Genomic DNA, 11,860 nt, shown 5'->3' on the forward strand with positions numbered 1-11,860 from the left:
CTTCTCTGATTTCCCTCTCTGCTTCCATATCCTTTGTGTATAGGAGGACAACAAATTTTTTGGAGTTGATCTTGTATCCTGCCACGTTACTAAAGGTGTTTATCAGCTGTAAGAGTTTTTTGATGGAGTCTTTGGGGTCGCTTTTGTACACTATCATATCATCTGCAAATAACGAAAGCTTAACTTCTTCCTTTCCAATTCGAATCCCTTTGATCCTCTTATGTTGTCTTATTGCTATTGCTAGAATTTCAAGCACTATATTAAAGAGGTATGGAGAGAGTGGACAGCCTTGTCGTATTCCTGATTTTAGTTAGATGGCTTTGAGTTTCTCTGTTTAATTTGATGTTAGCTGTCGGCTTACTGTAAATAGCTTTTATTATACTTAGGTATGTCCCTTGTATCCCTAATCTCTCTAATACTTTTATGATAAAGGGATGATGAATTTTGTCAAATGCTTTTTCAGCATCTAATGAAATGATCATATGGTTTTTTTCTTTCAGCTTATTTATATGATGGATTACATTGATAGATTTTCATACGTTGAACCAGCCCTGCATCTCTGGGATGAAGCCTACTTGATCATAATGGATAATTTTTCTAATATATTCTTGGATTCAGTTTGCCAGTATTTTATTGAGGATTTTTGTGTCGATGTTCATGAGTGAGATTGGCCTGTAATTCTCTTTCTTGGTTGAGTCTTTGTGTGGTTTTGGTATCAGAGTAACTGTAGCTCCATAGAAGGAATTTGGCAATGACTCTTCTGTTTCTATAATGTGAAATACATTAAGGTGATGGAGGAAGTTCATTGGCTAATAAAGGAACTGCCTTGGCCCTTTTTTATTGGTTAGGACATAGGTAGATGGAGTAAACAGAACAGAATGCCGGGAAGAAGAGGAAGTGAGCTCAGACTCTACAGCTCTTCTCTCGGGAGCAGACGCCTCAGCAGAGACGCCATGCGCCGCTCCCGGGCAGACACACGCGATGAAGCTCTGAACTAGAATCTTCCCGGTAAGACCGGTGCTCACAGATTGTTAGAGATGGGTTGATTGGGATATCAGAATTAGCCAGTAAGGGCTAGAGCTAAGGGCCAAGCAGTGATTAAAAGAATACAGTGTCCGTGTAATTATTTCGGGTAAAGCTAGGCGGACAGGCAGCTGGGGTGTTGGGGACGCAGCCCTGCCGCCCATATTACTACTAATGGCACCCAACGTGGGGCTAACTGAGTCCACAGAAAGCCTGAGAAAGCTTGGAAAAGAATAGAGTAAAGCATGTTTCTTATGGCAATTTCTCGGGTCTACTCTGCTTGCCAGAGGCAAGCAAGCGCCTCATCTAAGAGAGGCTTCCTGACTCAGCTTTAGCTGCAAAGCCTGCCGCTCATTAAGAGGTCCTGCCACAAAACACTTAAATGGTGTTAACGAAAAGCTGAACGCATGCTTTTCGGTTTTCAGCCGTAGCAGGAAAAAAGCTGCACCATTTAAAAATGCCGACTTTCTGGGCCATCCTGCCAGGGCAAACTCTGACTGTTTGAGACAGGAGGGCCGGCTACCAAGAGAGGATTTGAGTGTTGTCTGTTGTAGCTTGCTGGCTGGCAGGGAACTTGAAACGCCATAGAGGTGTGGCTATAAACATGGCTGCAGCCTGTATATCCGTCACGAGGCTGGAAAGCTAAGGAATGGACTGGATCTAGGTGGCAAAGCCACGCCTTTAGTCCTACTGAAATTGCTTGGTAAATTAAAGACTCATGTGGTCAGAAAAAGAGAGATATACAGTAAAGAGAGATTCAAAGACAGAGAAAATTTCTGAATGGTTTAAAGTGTGTTAAAAATATATGCAGACTAAAAGTTAAAATTCTTAAATAAACCTCTGTGACTTCAAGGTGTGGTAGCACACGCCTTTAATCCCAGTGCCTAGAAGGCAGAGACGAACAGATCTCTGTGAGTTCAAGGTGTAGTAGCAAACACCTTTAATCCCAATGCCTGAGAGGCAGAGACAAAGGGATCTCTGAGAGTTCAAAGACAGCCTGGTCTAAAGAGTTATTCCAGGTCAAAGATATATGCTCAAAAAGCAAAAGGTTAACCTAGGAATGTCACAGCTTAGATTCTTAAGCGCCTAGTGATTTAAAGGAGCAAATCAAAAGTGCTCCTGGATAGTAAAAAATTGCAGATTCACAATAGGACAGATTCAGACCACTAAATGAGTCACACTGTTGGATGAATGTACGTAGGCTTGGGAGAGAGAAGAAAAAGAATATAGAGAATAAAGTTAATGGTTTAAAAAAAAAGGTAAAGTCTTTAAAGAGACAGAATAAAGTAAAGTGATAGAGTAAAGATAAGCCACATAAAGATGGAAAATTCACAAGAGTCTGGATTATGTACATTGTGTTTTCTTTAAAATTTTTGACTGTGAAGGAGCTAAGTACAGAGAGACATTTTATTATATGGGCTGCCAAGTGGAACCAGAACGGATATCATGAGGGTATGATTTCAAAATTTGGATCTAAGGATATGATACTTTGGAAAAGAGATTCGTCTTTTGTTTTCACAGAGGATCAGACCTTGTGGATTGCATTTATTCCGATTTGGTATGATGGACCACGCCCTCCTGAAGGGTTGGTGTGAACACCTTCAGAAAATTGCTTCGCTCAACTGCCAACTGAGATGAAACTAGCACACAGGTTATACCATGAAAGACCTAATTAACAACGCCCCCATTCAGCAGGAAGCAGTTTGGAAAGAAAAAACTGCGCCCATATTCCCAAAAATTGTTTATAAATGTTCTTTAACATTTAAAGGGGAATATGATATACACGTGAATAATTTGCATTAGTATAGATTTTGCTTTATTGATAGAGATTTAAGGTCAATTTTGTTATGTGTATAAGTGTTTCTGATTTTGATTAAGGTATTGTGATTGTGTAGTTCATTTAAATATGTACTGTATAATTAAGAAATATAGGTTGTTAATGGATAATCATCGATAATAGTAAAGCTTGTAGTCATGTTAGTTAGATTTTCTAGATATATAGAGATATATTTTAGATAGACATTCTTCATGTCTTTCAAAGATTACAGAATAGGACATTTAATGTCTTAATAACTGAGGACTTTTCATGACAATGAGACACTCTGCTCCTGGCAGCACCAATCTACTTCAAGAGGAAGATGGGCATCGAAGAGGATCCTTATGGAGGTTGACAGCCATTTGGGCAAGAAACTGCTCTTGCCTGGACCATTGCATAAACTGGACACAGAGAACCCGCAGAGAGAGGACTGCTGAACTTGCCTAAGGTGAGATGATCTTTTGCGGTTCCTGATTCATGAAGGAGTCTGCGAGACATTCTGCAGGACACAACAGATAGTGACTGAACTGACTTTGAAATTTCCTGCTTTGTGGAAATGTCTGCTGCAAACTATGGGCCTGAAGGCGGAAGACGGATGCCCCAACGGTACAGAGGAACTTTGGATGACTGTCCAGGCAGCGAGATGTCTCTGTCATTCCTAGAGTTTTAAAAGTTGCTTTTTTCTTGTTTGCTTAGGTCATATTGTATCTTTCTGGAGTCTTTGATGGAGTTAAGAATAGTTAGTTATAGTTATAGTTTTCCTTAGTTATGATAAAGATTATTGTAAGTTTTACTTGATAACTGTTTCGTTATATGTAATTTTGGTATGTTAAAGTTAAAGCCTTCCTCTTTTTTTTGTTTAAACCGAAAAAGGGGAAATGATGGAGGAAGGTCATTGGCTAATAAAGGAACTGTCTTGGCCCTTTTTTATTGGTTAGGACATAGGTAGATGGAGTAAACAGAACAGAATGCTGGGAAGAAGAGGAAGTGAGCTCAGACTCTACAGCTCTTCTCTCGGGAGCAGACGCCTCAGCAGAGACGCCATGCCCCGCTCCCGGGCAGACACACGCGATGAAGCTCTGAACTAGAATCTTCCCGGTAAGACCGGTGCTCACAGATTGTTAGAGATGGGTTGATTGGGATATCAGAATTAGCCAGTAAGGGCTAGAGCTAAGGACCAAGCAGTGATTAAAAGAATACAGTGTCCGTGTAATTATTTCGGGTAAAGCTAGGCGGGCAGGCAGCTGGGGTGTTGGGGGTGCAGCCCTGCCGCCCATATTACTACATTAAGGAGTATAGGTATTAGGTCTTCTTGGAAGTTCTGGTAGAATTCCACATTGAAACCATCTGGTCCTGGGTTTTTTTTGGTAGGGAGAATTTTGATAACAGCTTCTAATTCTTTGTGACTAACAGGTCTATTTAGATTGTTCACCTGTTCCTGGTTTAACTTTGGTATATGGTATTTATCTAAAAAAGAGTCCATTTCTTTTACATTTTTCAGTTTTGTGGCATACAGGCTTTTGTAGTAAGATCTAATGATTCTCTGAATTTCCTCTGTGTCTGTGGTTATGTCCTCCTTTTCATTTCTTATCTTATTATTTTGCATATTCTCGCTCTGCCATTTCATTAGTTTGGATAGGGGTATATCAATCTTGTTTATTTTCTCCAGGAACCAGTTTTTTGTTTCATTGATTCTTTGGATTGTTTTCTGTGATTCTATTTTGTTGATTTCAGCCCTCAGTTTGATTATTTCAAGTCTTCTACTCATCCTATGTGAGTCTAATTTTTCTTTTTTTAGAGCTTTTAGGTGGGCTGTTAAGTCTCAAACGTTTGCTTTCTCTGTTTTCTTTAAGTGGGCACTTAGTGCTATGAACTTTCCTCTTCGAACTGATTTCATAGTGTCCCTTAAGTCTGAGTATGTTGTTTCTTTATTTTCATTAAATTCAAGGAAGACTTTTATTTCTTTTTTTATTTCTTCCTTGATCCAGGTGTGGTTCAGCAGTTGACTGTTCAGTTTCCATGTGTTTGTAGGCTTTCTGGGGGTAGCATTGTTGTTGAATTCTAACTTTAATCCATGGTGATCCAATAAGGCACAGGTGTTTACTAATATTTTTTTGTAACTGTGGAAGTTTGCTTTGTTACCGAGTTTGTAGTTAATTTATGAGAAGGTTCCATGAGCTGCAGAGAAGAAGGTATATTCTTTCCTATTTGGGTGGAATGTTCTATAGATGTCTGTTAATTCCATTTGATTCATTACGTCCATTTATTCTCTTATTTCTCTGTGAGGTTTCTGTTTGATTGACTTGTCCATTGGTGAGAGAGGAGTGTTGAAGTCTCCTACTATTAGTGTGTGCAGTTTGTTGACTGCCTTGAATTTTAGCAATGTTTCTTTTATGTACGTGGGTGCTTTTATATTAGGGGCATAGATATTCAGGATTGAGACTTCATCCTGATGAATTGTTCCTGATAGGAGTATTAAATGTCCCTCTCCATCTCTTCTGATTGATTTAAGTTTGAAGTCAACTTTGTTAGAAATTAGTATGGCCACACCTGCTTGTTTCTTAGGTCCACTTGCTTGATAAATCTTTTCCCAGCCTTTTACTCTGAGTGGGTGCCTGTCTTTATGGTTGAGGTGTTGTGCTTGTTCTTGCACAGCCCTAATGGCCGGTTTTGTCCGTTTGAAATAACCTTTAATATTATTTTCAGAAATATGGGCTCTAGAAGTAGCAGGAATGTTAATTTGAGTATTCCATTGTTGTAATAGGTCACGATCCCATAAATTCATTGCAATATTGGCTACATAAGGCCTTAATTTTCCTATTTGTCCCTCAGGCCCTATACATTCAACCCATCTCGTGCTCTGCCTTACTCGAGATAGGGTTCCAATTCCCAGGAGCTGAACATTTACATTCTGAAGAGGCCAATATGGATGCCAAGATTCTGGGGTAATGATACTTACATCAGCACCTGTGTCCAGCAGGCCAGTAATAAAAATGCCATTTACACACACTCTCAGCTTAGGTCTTTGATCATTTATAGAAGTTTGCCAAAACACACGTAACTTATCTTTCTGATCATTATTGCTTGTAAAAGTAGGCATGGGGCTTCCTAATTGTCCTGATGAGGCATGTTCTCTGCAGAAACTGTATATGACTGAACCATGTTTGGCATGGGGGCCTGTGAGGCCCCCACTCTCACGTTTCCCATCTGTATCAGGTTGCCTTGTCTATTTCTTGTAGACCTGCATTCATTTGTCCAGTGTCTGCCTTTTCCACATCTTCTACATAAACCTGAAGGCTGAGTCCTCCTATTCCTGTTATTTCTAGAAGATGCATTATTATTACTATTATTTCTGAAAGATGCATTATTATTATTATTATTTCTGAAAATCCGTTGTCTACAATTCCTTTTCATATGACCCATTTTGCCACAATTAAAACATTTGATATTCTGGTGTCTCCTTTTACCATTGGAAATTGCTTCTTCTACCCATGCTACAGTGCCATAATCAAATGTATCAACATTGAGTGTATGCAAGACCCATTCTTCCAAGGGTGCTGAGCTGAGCTTTAAAGGGCCCAAAATCATTTTGCAATCCACATTTGCATTTTCTTAAGCCAACGACTCAATCATTATATGTCTTGCTTCTGGGTCAGACCTCCCTATTTGTACAGCCTTAATTAATCTTTGTGAAAAGTCACTAAAGGGTTCTCTCTGACCCTGTTTAACTCTGACAAATGATTCCATTCTCTGTCCTGGGTCTTGTACCCTGTCCCAAGCCTTTAATGCTGCTCTAGTACACATGGAGAGTGTGTTTTCATCCAAATTAGCTTGTTCCTGAGGGTTGGAAAAGAGCCCTTCACCTAGAATTTTATCTAGGGAAATGTCAATTCCCTTCGCTTTTTCATGCTATTCTAAGATTCTAGCCTCTTGCCTGAATAAGCATTTCCATTTCAATTGCAGTCCACTCTCAAGTACCGCAGAGCTCAGCTGGAGCCAGTCCGAGGGGTTTGCTCTGCTTGTCGTGGCCCAAGTTCTTAGCATCTCTTTAACAAAAGAGGCTTGCATCCCCAAAGTCATGACAGCCTGTTTTATTTCCTTGAGATCATTCATACAGACAGGCTCCCATGTATCCTCCTTCATGACCCTAGGGTTTTTGGAACCAATCACCTTCTCTGTTGTTATTACTGGAAAGGCAGGTAGAGCTGTAGGTAGAGCTTTGTGGAAATTGTCCCGGAGAGATTTACCCACAGATGTAGTTAAAATTTGCCTTTCTACCCTTTGCTCTTCTTCATCAGAATTTAGAAATTCCTCAATCTTTTCAATTCTATTCTCCATTGACTTCTGCAACATCTGAATCTCCTGTCCAGAATTATGTTCCAAAACCATCATTGAGGATTCTAAAGTATGAAGTTTGTCCATTAGAGATAACATCTCATCTTTGGACATAATTTTTATGGCATAAACCATGCCTTCTTGTATTGACAATCTTTCCGTCAATCTGTCATAAGCTTTAGACAAAATCTGATTGTCACATTCAGCAGTTTTGATTCTCTCAGTTAATGTTTCATTTCCTATAGGAAGGGACTGAAGCTTACTATCCAAATCAGCTGTTCCCTCTTCCATAGTAATGAATTTCTCCTTAATATCAGCCTGGAAAACTTCAAACTGATTCTTGAGAAGATTGTTGTCATTCTCAATTGTTTTTAAGCGTTCAATCTCTGCCTTAAGAATCCTGGATTTGTCTCGTAAAGACTTTATCATATTTCTATTATTAACCATTTAGTGCCAATGAAAACTATGAATCCCAGAAGGATCCATAGATGTGGGGTGATAGACACCCCTTGTAAAATCTCCCACATGGTACAATTAAAAAACTGTTAAATTCTTGAACAGTAACGTGTTCAGACATTTTATTTATAAAAGAAATTTTTTTTTACCTGCAACGATTGGTTCCTGCCAGTGGTGGTCTCTATGTTTTTGGAGCCTGTCCTAGAACTAGCTCTTGTAGACCAGGCTGGCCTCAAACTCACAGAGATCCACCTTCCTCTGCTTCCCAAGTGCTGGGATTAAAGGCGTGCGCCACCACCGCCTGGCCAAGTCACTTTGTATCAGACCAAATCTGCCACTGTGGCAGCTTTTGTTGCAAAACCACAGGTACTTGAGTTTCTGCTAATTCAGGCAGTGGGCTTCCACTCCAAACTTAGCCAAGGCAGGCAGGGAGGGGTTAATTGCTCTGGAGAGCAGGCGGGGTAGAATGGGCCTGTGTGGCCGAGTGTGTCTTGGACTCGGCACTGGGGCCTGAGTCACGAACTAAAAAACAGCACCCAGGAGGGTGCTGTGTTAGCTAGCAGGCTACCCACTTGAGTTGGGGGCAAAATAGCCCGACGTTGGGCGCCATAATGTAATGGCGTAAACCAATGCAGACAGATTATAAAAAATATATATACAGCTTTAATGGCAAAATAGACTTACAGAACCACCATTCCCGTGGAGACCAGGAAAGCAGAAGAGACGGCTGGGAGCACGCTCGCTAAATTTATAGGCAAACATTAGCCCGAGGTGAACACACCCCGCAAGGGGCAGGACTTATCCCTACAGTATGTATATATTCAAACCCATCCAATTATAAAAGTAAAATATGTAAAACTTCTTCACAAGTTAAAAGTCACAAGAAAAAAATATGCCAATGCATTTTTACTATAAGTGATGCTGAAGTATCTTTTTCCCCTTTACTATCTATGCTAAATTGTATACACAGATTAGACTTCATTAGACAAAAAGACAATAAAAATGCTTCAGAAATATAAACCAAATGTAGGAGGTTGTTGTCAGATATACTTGCCATGGTAAAACAGCTCACTCTTCATTTTCCTGTATCATATGCACAAAGATTTTATGACATATAATCATTAATATGACAGATAACCTGTGCATGAGTAAACCATGAAATATTTCACAGAGCCTCAAAGTGATTGTAGGATGTAGTCATCCATGGAAAATGCCCTACAGTCTTACATTTTCACCGAGAACTATGTAATATCAAGGAAACTTCTAAACTCTTATGTTTATCAATTAAAAGAATAAAGTACACAAGATTATAAAGTAGGAAGTCAGTTATCAAAGAGATATATATCCACAGAACAACATCAATTCATACTAGTCTCTTTTCTTTCTTTTTTATATTGTAAAAAGAAAATGAACTATGTTTTTTTAATTTTACATACCAATTCCAGTTCCCAATCACTCCCCTCCTTCTTTTCTTTCAACCTTCCTCCACATTCCGCCCACCCCCATTCACTAGTCAGAGAGATTAAGGCACATTGATTTGGGGAAGTTTTAAGGCCTTCCCTACTATATCTAGGCTAAGCAAAGTCTCATTCCAAAGAGAATAGTTTTCCAAAAAGTCAGTGCAAGCAGTAGGGATAAATCCTGCTGCTACACCCAGAAGGCCCACAATCTGCCCCAGCCATATAACTGTCATCCACATTAAGGGGTCTAGTTTGGTCCTATACTGCTTCCTTCCATATCTGGCTGGAGTTGGTGAGCTCCCCTTAGCTCAGGTAAAATGTTTCAGTGGCTCTTGGCATCTTTGCTCATATTCTTACTCCTCCCACTCTTCAACTGGAATTTGGTAGCTTAGCCCAGTGCTCTGCTACAGGTTTTTGCCCATGTTTCCATCAGTTTCTAGATTAATGTTCTATGGTGACATTTAAGATATTCATCAAAATCAGTTTGGGCAACCTCTCCTATATTGCTTAGGGTATTAGCTGAGATCATTTTTGTGGATTTCTGGGAATTTCTCTAGTGTCAGGTTTCTTTCTATCTCTATAATGGATGCCTCAATCAAGATATCTGTTTCCTTGTTCTCCTCTCTGTCCTTTCTCCATCTCAACTATTTCTTTCCCTCAAGTTTTTCTCCTCCACCACTTATCCCCTCTTCTTCCTCTTCCACCCTACATTCTTCCCTACTCTCATGCTCCAAATTTTTCAGGCAATCTTGTCTAGTTCTTCTTTCAAGGTGGATCTATCTATTTATCCATCATCTATCTTTCTATCTATCATCTATCTTTGGGTTTACCTTGTTACTTAAATTTCTTTTATATCCTTTGTTTTGGAGCTCCTTTCCACTTGTAAGTGAAGATATTAATTGCTCATTTTTCTGGCTCTTGTTTACTTCACTCAAGATGTTTATTATTGTTGTTTCCATTTGCCTGCAAATTTCAAGATGTCATTTTTACTGCTGTATAGTACTCCATTGTGTAAATGTACCACATTTTCTTTATCCATTCTATGGTTGAGGGACATCTAGATTATTATCAAGTTCTGACTATTACAAATAATGTTACTATGAACACAATTGAACAAATGCCCTTGTACTATGATTGAATATCCTTTGGGAATATGCACAAGAGTATTATTGCTGGGTCCTGAGTTAGGTTGATTCCCAGTTTTCTGAGAAATTACCACATTGATTTCTAGAGTAGTTGTAGAAGTTTGCATTCCTATCTGCAATGGAGGAGTGTTTCCCTTACTCAACATCCTCTCCATCATAAGCTTTCAATAGTGTTTTGATCTTAGGCATTCTGACCGGTGTAAGATAACATCTCAGAGTTGTTTTGATTTGAATTTCCCCGATGGCTAAGTATGTTGAACATTTCTTTAAGTGTCTTTAAGCCATTTGATATTCTTCTGATGAGAATATTGCTTAGATGTGTACCTCATTTTTCAGTTGGATTATTTGGTATTTTGATGTTTATTTTTCTTGAATTCCTTATATATTTTGGAGATCAGTTCTCCATGTGACATGGGTTTGTAAAGATATTTTCTAATTCAGTGGGCTACCCGTTTGTCTTATTGACTGTTTGCTTTTCAGAAACTTCTCAGTTTCAGGAGGTTTCACTTATTTATATTTGCTTTCAGTGTCTGTGCTACAGGGATTATGTTTAGGAAGTATTTTCCTGTGCCCATGCATTAAAGGATACTTCACACTTTCTCTTATATCAGGCTCAGTGTTGTTGGACCTTAATTCTTTCGGAATTGAGTTTTGTGCAAGGGGATAGATGTGAATCTATTTTCATTCTTCTACAAGTTGTCATTCATTTATTCCAACACCATTGGTTCAAGATGGTTTCTTTTCACCATAGTATGACTTTATCTTCTTAGTCAAATCTGGGTAAACGAACAGGCACTACAAGGACAAGTATAACCAACTGAATACAACAGATAGAATAAAGAATCTCAGATCTCAGATGCTGAAGATACTATAGAGGAAATAAACTCATTGATCAAAGAAAACAGCACATCCAACAAATCCTTAAAACAAAACATCCAAGAAATCTGGGACACCATGAAAAGACCAAACCTAAGAAAAATAGGGGTAGAAGGAGAATTCCAGCCTAAAGGCCCAGAAACATATATTCAATGAAATTATAGAAGAAAACTTTCCCAACCTAAAAAGGGATATTCCTATGAAGGTACAAGAAGCATACAGAGCACCAAATAGACTGGATCAAAAAATTCCCTTCACCATATAATAATCAAAATACAAAACATACAGAATAAAGAAAGAATATTAAGAGCTGCAAAGGAAATAGGTCAAATAACATATAAAGGTAAATTATCAGAATTACACCTGACTTCTCAATGGAAACCATGAAAGTCAGAAGTTCTTGGATAGATATGCTTCAGACACTAAGAGACCTTGGATGCAAGCCCAGACTACTATACCCAGCAATGCTTGCATTCACCATAGATGAAGAAAATAAGATTTTCCAGGACAAAAGCACATTTTAACCATACGTAGTCACAAACCAAGCTTACAGAAAGTACTAGAAGGAAAACCACAACCCAAGGAAGCCAACAACACCCATAAGAACACAGACATTTGACAACACTCTACCAGCACAACTCAAAGATGGGAAACACACAAACACGAACACCAAAAAATAACCGGAGTTAACAACCACTGATCATTAATATCACTTAATACCAATGGACTCAGTTGATTGATAAAAAGGC

This window comes from Microtus pennsylvanicus, chromosome 10 (genome assembly GCF_037038515.1).
Source record: "Microtus pennsylvanicus isolate mMicPen1 chromosome 10, mMicPen1.hap1, whole genome shotgun sequence".
NCBI classification, from domain to species: domain Eukaryota; kingdom Metazoa; phylum Chordata; class Mammalia; order Rodentia; family Cricetidae; genus Microtus; species Microtus pennsylvanicus.